At 50.1% G+C, this 15,610-nt stretch overlaps 1 protein-coding gene across 3 annotated transcripts in view; it reads right to left on the minus strand.

The window, feature by feature from the left end:
- The window catches only part of PWWP2B (PWWP domain containing 2B), a 49,507-nt gene that overhangs the window by 2,619 nt on the left and 31,278 nt on the right, over positions 1 to 15,610 (minus strand). The window contains exons 3-5 of one of the 3 annotated variants that reach the window (XR_003253459.1): positions 14,056 to 14,395; positions 1,285 to 1,408; positions 56 to 209 (exon numbers count right to left, since the gene is read on the minus strand). The gene's annotated coding sequence lies outside the window, so the exon portion shown is untranslated. Of the gene's footprint in view, positions 1 to 55; positions 210 to 1,284; positions 1,409 to 13,916; positions 14,396 to 15,610 lie in introns of those variants that run through there. The other 2 variants (XR_003253460.1, XM_026065571.1) reach the window with 2 other exon arrangements.

Genomic DNA, 15,610 nt, shown 5'->3' on the forward strand with positions numbered 1-15,610 from the left:
CCCCTGCTTTTCGCCTCCGGCATCACAGCACGGGTCTGCCAGCAAGGGACCTTACCTGCGCTGGGCTTCGCCGGCTATCGCTTCGCGCGTCCCCATTTTCACAGCTCTTCAAAGACTTGCTCGGTTTGCAAGGGGAAAACGCTGTTCTGAGACATGAAGTGCAGGGGAGCGAGGACGCTCAGCATCTCCGAGGACAGACGCACCTTTCCCTGAGTAAATAAACGATACAAAAATGTGGTCCTGCAGAACACATGAATACGTAGCCGTTTGCCACGGGAAACCTAAGATGTAAATGCAGCGTGTTCAAATAGCTCAGTGAAATAGGATTTGCATCTTCTGATTTTAGATATTGGATGTTTCCAAACAGTTTATACTTTTGCTTTAGAAAACATAATTCTACTCTGCCCCATATAGCAGCAATGCAGCTTTAGCTTTCCGGGCATTATTTTTGGCAGCTCTGTCCTTTCTCTTGCGCAACATTCATAGTCTGGCCTGACAGCTGTTCCTCTGTCTCCGCTCATTCCTTTTATCAGTAATCTATTCTTTCATTTCTGTTTGATTTTGTTTTTTTTTTAAATGTCATGGCTTATTTTTCAAGTCCTGAGCATGCAGAAGAAGAGCAGCGATGTGATGAGAATGCACGTACAGCCAGGATTTTGAAAGCAACCTCAGCTTGGCCTGCACATCCATACCTGCATAAACAGTTGTGATAACGTCTCTCATAATTCTGACCTGAGGACAGTTATATGCAAGAGCAACTAGTCCTGAAAGTCTTAATATATTGATATCTTGAATGTGCATAGTCAAAATGACAAATGTGAAAAATTAGCTGCACAAATACAGACTTTTTTTTTTCCCAAAAGAAAGTCTGGTTTCCACTTCCTGAAGCATTTTACTCAATGTAAAGTTAGCATCGAACCAGACTGGGCACACTTATAAAGCCTAAAACCCCAAAGCCTGAGCAAGAAGAGCCCCGCGGTCCCGGGCAGCAGCAGCAGCGTAGCTGTGTCTCGGCCGGCCACGCTGCTTCCAGCGCTGCGGGACTGCGCTCGGCAGAGCAAGTCCACGCGTCCCTGCGGAGGAGCAATGACCAACCAGTGGGTGACAGTTCCCTGGTGCGGAGGAGACAGTGGTCACACTCATGGGGGCGGTGGGGCGGCAGGCTGCTCCGCAAAGCCATCCTGGTGCACCTACAGGCTATGGCTAAAATCACATTTGTAAAGGTTCAGACTTTGACCCATAAATCCAAACATTTAAACCAGATACCTCCTTGATTTAGATTACCTCAGATCTCCCCACCTCAAAGCTCAGAAGAGCTTCTGAGATACCGTGGTGTTTCTGGGATGGGTGCAAACACGTCAAGGGCAGACCTCCCGGCAAGAACTGGCTTTGTAGTTTCTGACAGAGCCTGGACAGTCAAGGGATTAGAAAAAAATAGTGTAAAAATATGACCATAACCTTGTTAGTCCTCCAAATTGTGTTTTGACTTGAGTGCTGTGCGACAAGTAAAGAGTGGGAAGTTTGGGCCTGCTTCTGGTTGAACACGACAAATCAAAAGAGCCATACAAGAGTTAAAAACATAGCAAAGCTACAATAAATACTGTGCAGGTGTTTACGGCGGTGACATTTCAACAAGGAAATCCTCCTCGCCCTGTAACGCAGGAAACGGCCTCCCGTGCAACGAGCAAATACGACAAGTGCAGACAAAGACCGCGCACCACAGGCTGCCCCGGGGCGGTATTACCCGCCGACCGACCGCGGTGCCGGCCGCACCGATGTCTGCTTGTGCCGCCTGCAGCGGTTCCCTCCCCTGGAGATGCAGCTTGGATGTTACCGCAGACTGCACAGACCAGAGCAGGGGAGCCGGGGTTCAGACGCCGTGGGGACACCGCATGGCATTTGCACCAGTGGAGGTATGGTGCCGCTCACCTTAACTGAAATTATGAGCTGTTATTCTTAGCAATGTGCCCTCCGTAAGTTGCAAAGTGTGGATAATAGACATAAATAGCATCAGCAGCGCTGCAGCTCTGCACAGCTGCCTGCATCTCCCTGCTGACTTGCGCGCTCCCCCTCCCCATGCACACCTTGTGCGCACACAGCCATAAATCACTTTTCCCCGGGGCCATGAAACGCGCCCTGCCCTGCCTGGCCGGTTCTGGAGCAAAGACCTTCCCTTCCCAGGTAGCTTTGGCGTTTGCTGAGTAAACACCAACATAAATGAGCCCACGACTGAGAAAAGGCAGCGAGGCTTCTGCAAGCTGTAATAGCTACGGGTTGATAAATGAGGCAAGCAAGGAATTCGCTTAAGCCCTGATTTGATCTCATGTATACTGAGGCCAACCTGGCGTAACGCAGCGACACGCTGGGTGGCCGTACCTGTGCTGTCATGCCCAGCGTCACTGCAGGCAGACACCATCACCGCCGCCTCCGAACTGCCCGTAACCATCCCACCTTCTCTATAAACCTACGCTGCTTCTCTCTCCCTAGCTTTAATTTAACCTCAACGCCTGCTCCTTGCGCCACACCAGCAGGAGCTCACTGGCTTGCGCAAATGCAGCCCCTGCCACCCATTCATGCCCCCTCACGCCCATTCACAGTCACTCATGCCCACCCACGCCCATTCACAGTCATTCATGCCCCCTCACGCCCGTTCAGTCATTCATGCCCACCCACGCCCATTCACCCTCACGCCCATTCATGCCTGTTCACGCCCACTCTCTCGTCTTGGCAGAGAAGAGAGATACTCCTGACTCTGCATCTGCATCTGCATCTGCATCAGTTAATTGCTTCTATTGTTGCAAGTGTTACTAATTATTATTTTAGCTCATGCAACTACAGGTGCCACTCTTTTCCTTTTTGCAAAGTTAAGCCTAGGCCATTTAACATGCAATCCCTCGCTGGCGCTTGCACTGCTAATTTTAACAAGCCTGCTCATATCCTCTCAGACAGGGTGATAGGCAGAGCTAATATAAAGTTCCTAAGAAAAAAAATTCCTTCTTGCAGAGTTTGTTTAGCAATTCCCTATTTGAACACAGCTGGTCAGATTATGCATTGCAAATCAGTCAAGCTGCAAATATACTCCTTTTTCTGCTCACGAATCATTTTGTAGATCAATCCTATAGGTATATATACTTAACTATTTAGGAAGAAAGGCAACAGGAAGATCTTGCCTTTATTTATGCTGGTTGCTGCTATTATTTGTAGGATCTGAGGGTTAGCAAACTGCTGAGACCACGGACCTGGTGTTGGACCCACTGAATAGGGCACAGGTGGCTGAGAAACTTGTATTTTATACCTCCTTCTCCCATCTATCATTCCGTTAGACTGCTTAGCTCAAAGTCACAGGCTCTGATTAGCCGCTTGTGAGCCTGACCGAGTCCCTCCAGCTCCCTCCACTGCTGCCGAACAGAGAAGTGCTTCAAAAAATGGGTTCGATGTGTCTAAGCTCTGAACTGCCCCTGGAAATGCCTCTGCTCCAGTAACGGAAGAGCAGGTGACTATGCATCTAACTTAATACCTAAGCTGGGTAAAACGAGCCCGCTCTTGTGGAAGAGACATATCAGCTGGGGATTCACTGAGGGCAATGCAGCGGCAAAAACGACRTGGTAGCAGCCTTGCCTTTTTGCAGCCTCTGCTTCCACTTTGTGGCTGCATCTGCCCTTGAAGAATTACTATCGTTTTCTCCTCTGGCACGTAGTGACCAGCTTTTGGCATCAGCTAACGCAGGACAAAGAATGAATTAAGCTGTACAGAGAAAGGAATTTTCCATGGGAAATTCTGTTACACGGACATTTGATTTTATCCAAAATTATGGTCAGAAGCTGAGTCATTGAATAGTTTCATAAGATTCAAATGCAAAAGTAGCTAAATGAGCCATTCTGAAATACCAAAGTGAAATACTAATTTGAAATCTTTTGTTTCAAAATACCATTTTAGAAGTACAATTTAGCGAAAGCTGTACCCTCCAGCTGAAACAACTTCAGAGAGGAATGTTTCAACCAACTTTAATACTGAATATATGAGAGCTAAACAAGAAATAACAAACCAGTTTGCTTAGGCCCACGTGTGCTGTTCTGCATCTGAAGAGCAGCCGTTTCCCAGCTCTCTTCCCTCAAGTCCTGTTTAGAAAAAGTAAATTGCAAGGAAACATGGGTGGATGCTGTCAAAGTAGATGCAATCTGAAAGTCAAACGAATATTCACAACTGCGAATGACTGTGTCATTTCTAATCAGTTCTCACTGCAAAGTTAATTTGTGTTGATCAGGAACGTCTGAACCTGGAGGTTAGTGAGAGCCAGTGGCTCTAAGCAGCAATGCACTTGTTTGCAAACAGCTGCATTTCATTTCTAGATTGGTGGATTTACATGTCTTTGTGAGTAAAAAAAAAACCCCACTATTCTGGAATGAAGTAGGTACTGGAGCAAAGAGGCTCTAGCCTGTTTCTGTTTTCCTGTGTTTCTGATTCCAGCTTATTTATGCAGGGACGGGGAAAGCAGTGGACGGGAACGCAGGCTGGGAGAGATGTGTGTGCCAAATACGGTTTGGTTGGCTGGTATAACGCTAGCACCGTGAAGAGCTACGTATTTAAAATATTCAGCAAAAAGCTCAGATGCATGTACCCCTTATGAAATTTTAACAAGCTGCTTGGTGCAGGTGTTAAAGCATATTTCTCAATACTTTCTCACTGAGGCTTTCTCCTTGGTTTCCCATCCCTGCAGCTCCTTTCCTCCTCCTCCTCCATATGAACGTTTTCCATCAAGCCGAGACACACTGGGGACAGAGCCATTACTCCTTTCTGTTTTGCAAATTTCTTTTTTTTGGTAAAAAAGACGATTTTAACAAAATTGTTAACAGGTTTAGCAAAACTCCACCATTTTCAACAGTAAGCGTTTCTGCTAGCTGCTTGGCTTCCTGCCTGCGCGTCTGATAAGGAGTCCTCCTTGCCTCCTCAGTGTCGCGCGTTACCACAAATCGGCTTTCGCTTGCCTGAAAAGCCGCTGCAGGTTTAAACTTCCTCTGAGAACGGCAAAAAGCCGGGCACGAACGGGAAGGASCTGCAAATGCCACAGAACAGAAGCGTTTTCTGCATAATACGCGCTTTTATCTTGCCGTTAATTATGTTGCTATATTAGCAAAAGATGATGTTTCCTTGCATTTTTTGTTCTTTGGGACGGAAAGCATCTTTGCAGGCTGCACACGTGCAATAGCCAGCAGGAATCAAGGCTGTTTTGGTATGTGACTGTCAGAGTAACCAGGAGATTTCTAGCATCCGTTACAGAGCAGGAGGAGAACAAAGTGCATCTAGAAGTACGGCGCTGCGGGAGCACGCAGACCCCGTGTAAGAAGTCGTAATATAACCCACCGAAAATGGGACCCGGATGTCTGCCACCAGATAAACGGGAGACGGCCCAGCCGTGCACGCGCCGTTGCTCAACAGCAAGCGCCGTGTTTGGGGAGTGACGCAGACCCCCCCGGCAGCCGCTGATCCCCCCCGGCCGAACCACGGCTGGTGGGGCAGCAGGATTTTGCATAATTCATTAACCGCTATAATTTAAGAAAATAAAAGGATTTAGGGAGTTGGCAGCTATTTTCAGTACCATTCTCTTAATTTAGAACAGGATCAATGTGAGATATCGGTCCGTACAGTCCAAGCTTCCTCGCTTTCAAGCAACCGCTCATAAATATTCATTAAGGAATTAGAGAGCTAATAGCAAGGGTGACTGTTGAGCAGCATTCGTTAACTGTCTTCAGCAAGAAACGAAATTTGCATTTTTTCAGGGGGGAATGTATTCAATTAAAAAAATATATATATACTTTTTTAACACCTTAATTGTTCCAGCCGGCGCGGACGTCCCTGTCCCGGGCGCCCTGCACCGAGCACCTTGTGCACCGCTCCTGCGACTGCAGCGGCAGAAACTCACCTCCTTTCCGCCTGTGATTCATCTCTGACTTCGCAGATCGCGGTCACGGCCTCCACGTTTCCTCTCGTTATTTCCCCAGAAAGACACTTTGCCACAGAGTGCTGCAAAAGTGTAACTTTAGCCCGTGTTTATCACCTAATTAGGCTCACGGGCCCCAGTCAGGAACCGGGGTCCCACCGTGCTCGACGCGGGAAAACACTTTTGATCGTTGTTATTGGTATGGTGTGATCACAGCATAGCACCAGGTTCCCCTCCGCCAGCATCGCACCCAATATAGCTGCTTTTAACCCAGAAACAACCCGCAGAGGTCCGTCCTCTGAAAGATGGAGAAATATATATATATATATGTAGGTCAAAGCTGCATGTGTCTCCATTCAGGTTTTTGGAGGAAAAGTTTCAAGGCTTCATGCTCTAGTGGTGAACCTCTAGACCTGATCAGTACATCTCAAAGCCTTAAAGGAACTGAAGGCTGCCGAACAGGATGCTGGAAGTTTAGGCTAAAACCATGACGTTTAAGAAGCATTGTCTGACTTTGAGGAATGATTCATGAATTTTATGTTTTCGGGACAGACAGCTTTGGCTAAGTCCTCTGCATGAGTCCAGCAGCAGGTTACGCTCCCCAAACCTTTGCCTCTCATCCCTGAACCCAGGCTTCGAACGGCGTCGCTGTGCCACGCGGATGCCCTCCGGATCTCTCGTTTTTCTCTCCGTGGTAGTGATGGTAACTGCTGCCTGCTCTTCCGCTAGCGGAAAGCCCCGCACGTCGGGGCGAAGCCATCGCCTGCCCTGAGCGCCGCTGTTGACCCCCGAAGCCTGCATGATATCAGCAAGGCAGAGGAGCAGCTCCTGGGGCTACACGGTGGACCTCTCCTGCAGGCATCGCCCTGGTGCCGTTTAAGGCGACCATTTAAGTAGTAGTGACCATTTAAGGTCACTACAAAATTCGCTGCACTCGCGGCCGGCGCCGGAGGGCTCCGGATGGATGGAGGAGGAGGAGAAGGAGGTGGCCACCAAGGCCCTCTCCATGGACCACGGGTCCTCCCCAGAGGCTTCACGGGCTGAGATGCTCCAGGCTCGTTTTTTKTGTTTATCACCCGCTTTTTTCTCCTCTTAGGCACCACCAAGTACGTGAAGCTTGTCGTTTTGGGGTCTCTGTGTCTCTGTTTTAACTGCCGCGTCCTAAAGACGCCTGAAAGCAGCCGGTTCTACAGCAATAAGCAAGCTGTGAACTAGCATCTCCAAGGGCAGCACTGCAGGCAGCCGTCTGCTCCTGCACAACGCGACTGCTGCAGCAGCAGGTGCCGCGGCGGGATGGCCTTGCACGGGAATGCACCTGGTTACGTTTCCACGCCGCGTTGCAAGGCCTGGCGCGCGGATCTTCGTGTCTCCGGCTCCGGTTTAAGAAGTGAGGTCCCTTCCGAGCCCCGCTGATTTTGCATGTGCAGCGAGGAGCCTTCAGGTCCCACGGGTCAGTTTATCCAGGCACCCAGCTCCTCGGCGGCAGCAAGGAACCGGCCTTGCAGGGCTTCAGCCGCGGGCCCTTGGCGCACGCTAAAGACGGAGAAACGGGGAAACGCGACGGCGTCGATCTGCTGCTCGCCGCTGGGCAGCCAGGAGCCTCGTCCGGCGGCTGCCCGCGCCGCTCCTCCCGCCGGCAGTGCCCGGGCCGCGCTGCGTGCGGCAGCTTCGCGTCGACCTGCGGAGCCCGGGTCTATTTTTAGACCCATTTATACCTCTCTCACCTTAATCTCTCCTTGTTTAATCTCTTCTTGCACTCTGTTCCGACACTAGTGATAGGCAAAAGAATAATCAGTTTAAAAAAGCCCCCGACGCCGCGTGTCATTGACCACAGTACGAGCGAACGCAGACACGGAGGAAACTATTTATAGCAGAGATAGATAAACAAGGTGAAGGTTTTGCTAAGTGAGAGGAAGTGGAAAAATAGCGTTAACACGCAGACCTCGGAGATTTTGCCCTTGCCTCAGCTTTGGAGGCGTTATTAGCTCAGGCTGGCAGCTGCTGAGCTGCACGCCGGGCGCTAGCACGGACGGGACGGGGACAGGGATGGGGATGGGGATGGGATTGGGATGGGGACAGGGATTGGGATGGGGACAGGGATGGGATTGGGACAGGGGGGGCTGCAGGAACTGGCTGGAGCCCCCTTGTCCTCTTGCTCTTGGGTGCTGGTGGAGCACTTCTTGGTGTCAGATGATGGGATTTTTTCTTTTTTTTCCTTCCCTAAAACTTTAATGGGACAAGGAAATGATTTCCTGGCCCAGGCTGCCTGAGATTCCTGGTGTCTGACCCAAAGCAGCGGAAGGCGTTTAATCCCCTTGCAGCACGGACTAAAGAGCTGGCGCTTCGGGCGCCACTTGCACAGGCGTTAGCAGGAAAGAAGATATTCATTCATAAAGTGAAGCAGAGCACAGATCTGCGTTGCATTAACGTTGACCAACCCTCAGCGCGTTAGGTTGAACTAATTCCTCCGAGTTTTCCAGCTGGCAGGAATACACAGAGAATGTCTTAATCCGGGATTTCCCTCAGCTTCTGCATCGCGAGGTTTTGGCAAGGCAGCGGGGTTTTCGGTCCCGCTGGGCGCGGTGCAGCAGCCCGGCAGAGCAGAGCACAAACACCCACCGGCGGCGCTGAATTTGAGCGTCTGTTCTTTTCATTTCCAYGGTTTTATCATACTTTACGGGAGCCCCTCGCAGGTAACGCGGATTTAAGGGAAAACGGCCCCACCGTGCTCCCATTTCCCCAGCCCGCCTGAAGCCGGCGTGAACCTGCCTGCGTCACAGGGTTAATCCCTGCATCTCAGCGACGGGAGCAACGCTGCATTAATTCTTTCCTGCAGGTTTGCTAATTTGCTCTTTCTTTTCCCGAGACATCAAAGCAGAGCCATCCAGAAGACAACTTCCTAATCAGCAAAAAAGAAAGAGGAAATCACTAATTTAGCGGAAAGGATGGAGGCATACCAAAGGGAAACATTTCCATATTCTTTTTATAGCTACGAAAAACAACTTCAAAGAGCGAGTTCCCTGAAAATCTATTTTTACTGCAATGAATATTGCAAAGTTTCGGGCTCCTTCCATGCAGGCACCTTGTTTTCTGAACCTACAAATAAAAACGTCAATAGGACAAGACGGATTGGGACATCTTTCTGTTGCTGAAAATATTTTACTTGATTTATTGAGAGAAGAGGAAGGAAGCGAGGAAGAAGCAGACAACGTACGAGCCCAGAGAGCGAAGCCCTTCGATTGCATCTCCTGAGCGCTGAGTCAACCCTGCAATTTCTAGGTGGCTGATGGCAATTTTTAGCCCCTAAAATGCCGGGACAACCCAGCACACGCCACTGCGAGCCTTGTAAAACAAATAAATAACTGCGTATAGCGCAGGTCTGCAAACGAGCCGTCTCCTGCTAGCGCCGGCCCTACGGACGGACGCTACGCCACTGCCAGCAGCAGTACGTTCCTTTCCCCGGGATTTCCTTCCCCGCGTCCCACTAACGCGAAGAAGCGGCAGCACCACCGCGGAGCAGAAACTCGCGTTTGCCTGGGTCTCACCTCAGCTGCCCTTCCCAAAAGGTGCTTTCCACGGCTCCGAGATTTGGGCGTAACACGCTGCAATTCGCCGCACACCGTTTGCAAATTTTTACAGCTGCGCAGGGAATAGAACGGGCTGCAGACAAAAACAGAAAGCAAATCCGTTCTTTTTTTTGCAACAAAACCCAGCGACTTCACTAAAGATGCAATATTCCATATTTTCCTTGGTTGAGAAAGGACCGTTCGGAATCCAGCTGTTTCCTAAGCAAAGGCGGTGCGGCAGGGAAGCGCACCAGGAGCAGCAGGCGTTTTCCTTCCGTTCAGCTTGCGGCAGCTCCGGGCACCGGCAGCGCCCGGCACCGCCGGGACGCGTCCCGCGAACGCCGCGCTGTCCTGCTGCTGCTGGCAAAGCGAGGCCTGAAACAGCACGCTTCGAAATCAGAAAGCGGCCTGACTTCTCCCGCTAGAAATTTCACTGAAGTAAATCCAAAAAACGCACAAAAAGGCATTTAAGTGGAACCGTATTTCTCCAAAAGCCTCCAAACATATAAACTTATTTCACAGGAAAAAAAATAAAAATCAACCAGCTCCAATTATCTCAGTTTCTAAAAACTTCTCAAAAAATACCGTTACTAATTATTATTACTCTATCAYAGAAAAACCCTTTAATTTTTAACCTTTAACCTTAATTTTAAATTTAATGGTTAAAATTAAAGGTTAAAATTAACTGAGAAAGAAGAGCAATTCAGTGGAAAAATTACATGCATTTCCAGTGTGACTCTTCAAAAGACTTATTCCAAAAATCTATTTAAAGACACGTTATACTCTCTTAGCTTGTTTTGCTCTTTTAATTCAATTGATTTACCCTCGGAAATCAATAGCCCACAAAGGCGAAACATCAGTATGCCACAAACAGTTATGTTTTCCGTGTCTGGTGCGGAATATGCGAATAGAAATAATTACCAAGACCAACAGCTGGGTGAAAAAATTCTGTTCGTTTTAGCTCTGCAGTGAAAGCTAGAGGGTCAAGTGCGTTCGGAAATATGACAAATTCACCTCTGTTATGTTTAATCTTCTTCAGTGGTGATACGATATGCAAGAAAAATCTAAAAGGCACCTTTAGGATAYTGAGCAACGTCTTGCTGACTTCCCCGCAACACAGCACATTCGTTCTTATACTGCGTTYACGGCACTAACGAAGCCCTTTAGCCTTTGGCGCTCGTGCTAGCGGCGCTCGGTGCTGCTGACTCCCGCTCGCACAGCTGGGAAACCGAGGTTGCAGCGTTTCAGTACGTTCATCCACCTCTGCAAATACGCGGGTTTTGGACACAGTCGTTGCTGCCACTGAAAGCCGAAGCCCGGACAGCAAAACTCCTTCTGTCGTCTCAAGGGGACACTGTGCCCCGGCGGGATTATTCCCCCCGCTGCTGGAGGCGGGTTGCTCCCCTTCTTCCCGGAGCCGGTGGCGGCGTGCCCATCGCTGCGGCGTCGTGGCGCCCRGGCCCCGCTCGCTGGAGGAGCCAAAGGGCGCCCGGAAGGTCGGCCAGCTGCACGTCACRATGAAATTTCACGGGTGTGTTACCGAAACATCAGCTTCATCAGTGAATTTTACATAATGCAAAAATCTATATTCTTAAAGGTTAGCCATAAATATCCTATTTTTAAGCATGCTTTGCCCTCTCTGTATTAGATTCACACCTCTGTTGAAGACTGCGCTAATTCGATTGTGCTGGTTTACTTTTTGTTTAAAAACCACTAATAAACCACCCGTGGCTCGGCGACGACCCGGTTTCGATGGCTCAAGCGCGAGGGCTGCCGGCCGGCTCGGGCCGAGAAACCCTACAAAAATCAGGGTCCGCCGCGCGCCACCGTGCTGGTTCCCAGCTCGCTGCGAGGGGACGTCGGCCGCGCGCGGCGCCGTTGCATTCGTCCGTGGTCTCTGCTCCCGCCCGTTGCRCCGGCTGAGCGACCTGGGGGTGTCGCGTCGGGGCTGCGAGCAAATCCCGGCGGCGGAAGCGACGCAGCCCGCCAAAGCCCTCGCGGAGGGAGGTGCGATGCCGGCGGCCCCGCGCGACCCTTGCTCTGTGCTGGTGCTAATTAGGATGCTGCCGGCTGCTGCCTTCTGCCCTGTGCRCTAATCACCTCTCCTCCAGCTGATTAAAAAAAGAAAGAAAAGCCGCATGCATATGCATGAGCACACGCAAGCTCAGGGGCAGGCAAAATACTGGCGCATGAGCAGCGACCCTTCTACTTTGGGAAAGTCACCGAGACCCTGGCGCYGCCGCGGCGTTTCAGCCCCCGAGGTCGGCTTCACCCGGGCGCTGCAAGACCCTCGATGCCTTGGAAGCTGAACGGGCACCGGGCACCTCGCAAAGCCCCGGGCAGAGGAACCATTCACCCAGCCTAGCGCTTATGTTACTCATAGGACTCATTTCTTTTAAAAATGCAAAAAAAATTCCTGAGCTCTTGCCCCTTTCCCCTATTTCCCTGCAACGGGATGCCGCAGGGAGCCGGCTGGCCGGCCCGCGCATGCCTGCACCGCTCTGCAGCCAGCACCCGGCACGCTGGTGCTGCAGGCGCTCGCRCCAGCCCTATCTGCAGCACTCTGTTTACCATAATTGCAAATAACAGCGATAAAGTTATCGCTATTACTTGCAATTAAGKTAGCAAGGCCTAACAAACGCAATTAAAAAGCCAAAACAAAATGCCTCAAATCCCAAATTCCTGGTAGATAAACAATTCATTTCACTCCGTTAAATAGAAGATACGAATTACCGGAATCACAGGCTCCCTGTTCTGCCCTGGCTTTTAAGTTCTGCTGCAAAAAACGTTTACTGACATAAATGGCACTTTCTTCTTTTTATTTCTGCAGCAGTGCATTAGCGATTTGATTATGCAGTGCTGTATTTTAAGTCACTGGAGTGAGATGAGCGGTAAGGTACAGCTGTAGACATTAATGTAATTTCTGCAATACGGCGGAATTGCTTTCCAGCCTCACAGGGACGAGTAATTTATGACACCAGAATATCCACTGAGCTATCCCTCGCAAACCTGGGCCGAGCTCTCGCCTAGGTGTGAAAGCAGCAGGGCTCTGCAGAAGCTGCTTTTCATTGCCCACTAGCAGGAACCACTGACTTCTCTGCAAGGTTTTTAAGCTCTCCTCGATAGTTGTTTGGGTGAAAACTAGAAAAGATATTAAACTCCCTTAGGATGATTTTATAAAGGCAGTTATGAACAAACATGCTTAAGTGGACTCTGTTTATAAAATAATAAAACCTAGCCATTAAATTGGAGCATCAGAAACCATGAGTCCAGTTCTGCAGGGAAATGAAGAAAAACGAAGTTTTCCTCATGAAACGCAGAGCACTTTGTGGCAGTGGGGTCGAGGGTCTCGCTTGTCTTTGCTCGCTAGATTAGAAAACCAGGCATGGGGTGGCTAGGCAGCCGGCAGGGCTGTACGCTTAGGCAAACCTTGAAGAACATCACTTGGGGTTCACCTAGGTGAAACTAAGAGCAGGTCTACCTGAGACTGCAGTACGATTTTGCATTACTGGTACAGTTTAGCAGGTTAGGTCTGTAAAATCCACAACCCCCCCAAAAGCAAAAGTCCTGCAGGACAGCTTGAGATGGACAGAAGACTCTCGCGCTGCTGAGGCTGCATTGCCCGCTATGGGGAACGAGGAATAACTTCTTGAGGTTAGCCAAAGAGGGATAAACATTGCTCTTGCCAACGCAGCTGCGTGCACCACAGAAAGGTGGAAAAAAGGGCTCAGTTATTTGCATTCCTAATATTACCCGCTGGACCTTTTTCCTCTCCGAGCTCCTCTGCAAAGGCTGTGACCTGAGCCGACCTCAGCGCCTCGCAGTGCTTGCGGCGCAGCGAGGGGAGCACCGTGCCGCTTGCTCACCAGCGACGAAGCTGCAACCTCGAGCAACGTTTTGGAGCTTTATTTTCTGTCCCCGCGATCCCGGTATGGCAGGGTTGGCCCGGCCCCACCGCGTCGCTTCTCCAGCACTGCTTCCTCCCATTGCACAGCTAAAGCTCGGCCGCATTTCCCGGCCAGGGAAGACTTGAGGAGCGCCAACACGGCTTTTACAAGCAGTGACGGTTCCTCAGTTTTCCCTCAGTTCCAGAAATGAAATAAATAAATAAATGAATAAAAACTGCTTTGTTATGAAGCATGAAGAAAAAGACCAGGCATTGAAAGAAAAGAAGGGGCTGGCTTCCTCCGTGAGGAGGATGGAGATCCCAGGACCGAAGGTGACTGCACGGAGCAAGAGCGAGGAGCCGCGGGAGCGAGAAAGGGAGGAGGATATGGGAGGATTTCACGAGCAGGTCTGCTCCTGAAAAAGGCCTGTGTCTTTTAAAAAATTGTCTTTTCCCTAAAATTCCCTTAAAGGAATTAAGTGAGTTTCTCAAGTTTCTTAAGGTTTGTTTTATTGGCTAGTCTCTAAAACGTTTAGTACAAGTTAGCACACATGAGCATTTCTGCATTCGTTGCTTTAGCAGCAAAAACCCCAGGTATGTGCAATGCTGTGCACCAAACCTGCACGGAAATTCAATTCTTGGTGCTCCCGGGAACGCGTACCCACCGGTGTCCTGATGAGGCTTTTGGAGGCCCGGCGTTGCCACCAGGCTGGCCTTGGCCGCACTGCTTCCTCCGAGGCCTCACGGGTAGATCAGGGATGGCGAACCCGACCTTTCGTGTCCCGCATCTGAAAGCCACCGAGCGAGGTGGAGCCCACGGTGGAGACCAATCTGCGTCTTGGACTTGGGTCCTGCTCTGGCCTCCCCATCGCTCCGTTCACAGTTGTGTTCGTACCCGGGTCCAGGGGACAAAGACGTTGGGGCAAGGCAGGAGGTCCAACGCCCGTTCGGAGATCGCTCATAAAGGCAGGTCCGGGGCTGCGGTTTGCTCCTTGAATCACTTGACTTCATTATAAAGTGAAAAGGGGAGAAACAGGGAAACCATAACAGAACAACCCAGTTTGGCCATGAGGCTCAGAAAAAGAAGCAGATACACTTTTCTGAGAGAGAAAGAGAGAAGTTAGGTTATGATGAGAGGGAAACGGGCAGAGCCACAGGGATGGAGGCGCGGCGGGAGCAGACTGGGGAGTTTGCTCACGATGCTGCTTGCTTTGGACTACACTGTCGTATATTGGTATATACCTCTCTCACCGAGCAATAATATATGGCTACGTACATCAGTATAGCTTTCTGTGCTGCATATTGTCCCTTATACACCGAAAACCCCTCAGAAGTATTACTGGAGGAACTGAAACGGTTAAGGTTGCTTGATGCTTTCCATCACCAGCCATAAGCGTGGGGTGCCCTCAAGTTTGCCAGATTTAAACTATTTCGCCGGCATTTCTCATTTAAGATGTCTGCTTCATGCTGAAATACCTTGCCGTTAAATACAGCTGCAGCCTTTCTGGCGGTGGGACTGGGAAGCAGTTCGCTGCTCTGCCGGTCTGCACTAACTCCTCCCGGCCCGCCGGCTGCGCCCGGCTCCGCAAACCCCGGCGGCACCCGGCCGCCCGGCACCGCGCGCCCAGGGCACCTCGGCGGACGCCGGCTGTCACCAGACACAATGCTTCTTCCAGTAAGAATGTAGGATGTGAATGCTGGGACGTATTTTCTAGACAGGAAGAAAAACAACTGGACAAGAATGTGTTTCTCATTTTGTTCCTGCTGCATGACCTCATTTCTCTTTATTTACAGTTTCTCCAAACCATTATGCACCTCCAGTTACCATAAGCCAACAAACCTTCCTGTTTCCAGTAAAGTCGGCTTCTTAGCATTTCAGCCTTTATTTTGTTCAGATGAAGCATTGCTTTCCTTTCCCTCTCCTCTATTAATTAGCCTTTTTTTCCATAACATTTCACTGAATAGAAGGTGACAGGGCTGATAAGGTTTATCTGGATTAGAGAAGATGGATATGGTTATACATCAACTCCTAATCATCTTGCTTGCTTGCTTGCTTCAGAAAAACCCCGTTACTTCGCTGAAACAAGACTCCCGGCGAGCGCCTGCCTGCAGATGCAAAGTACTCCTGAAATGAATGATTACGGTGCCCATGAATTCCCAGAGGATGCAAGTCCTGACTYCTGACCACGGCCGCTCATTCCCCCGTGTAGTGAACTGCAG

Source organism: Apteryx rowi, unplaced genomic scaffold (assembly GCF_003343035.1).
Source record: "Apteryx rowi isolate R43461 unplaced genomic scaffold, aptRow1 scaffold_23, whole genome shotgun sequence".
NCBI classification, from domain to species: domain Eukaryota; kingdom Metazoa; phylum Chordata; class Aves; order Apterygiformes; family Apterygidae; genus Apteryx; species Apteryx rowi.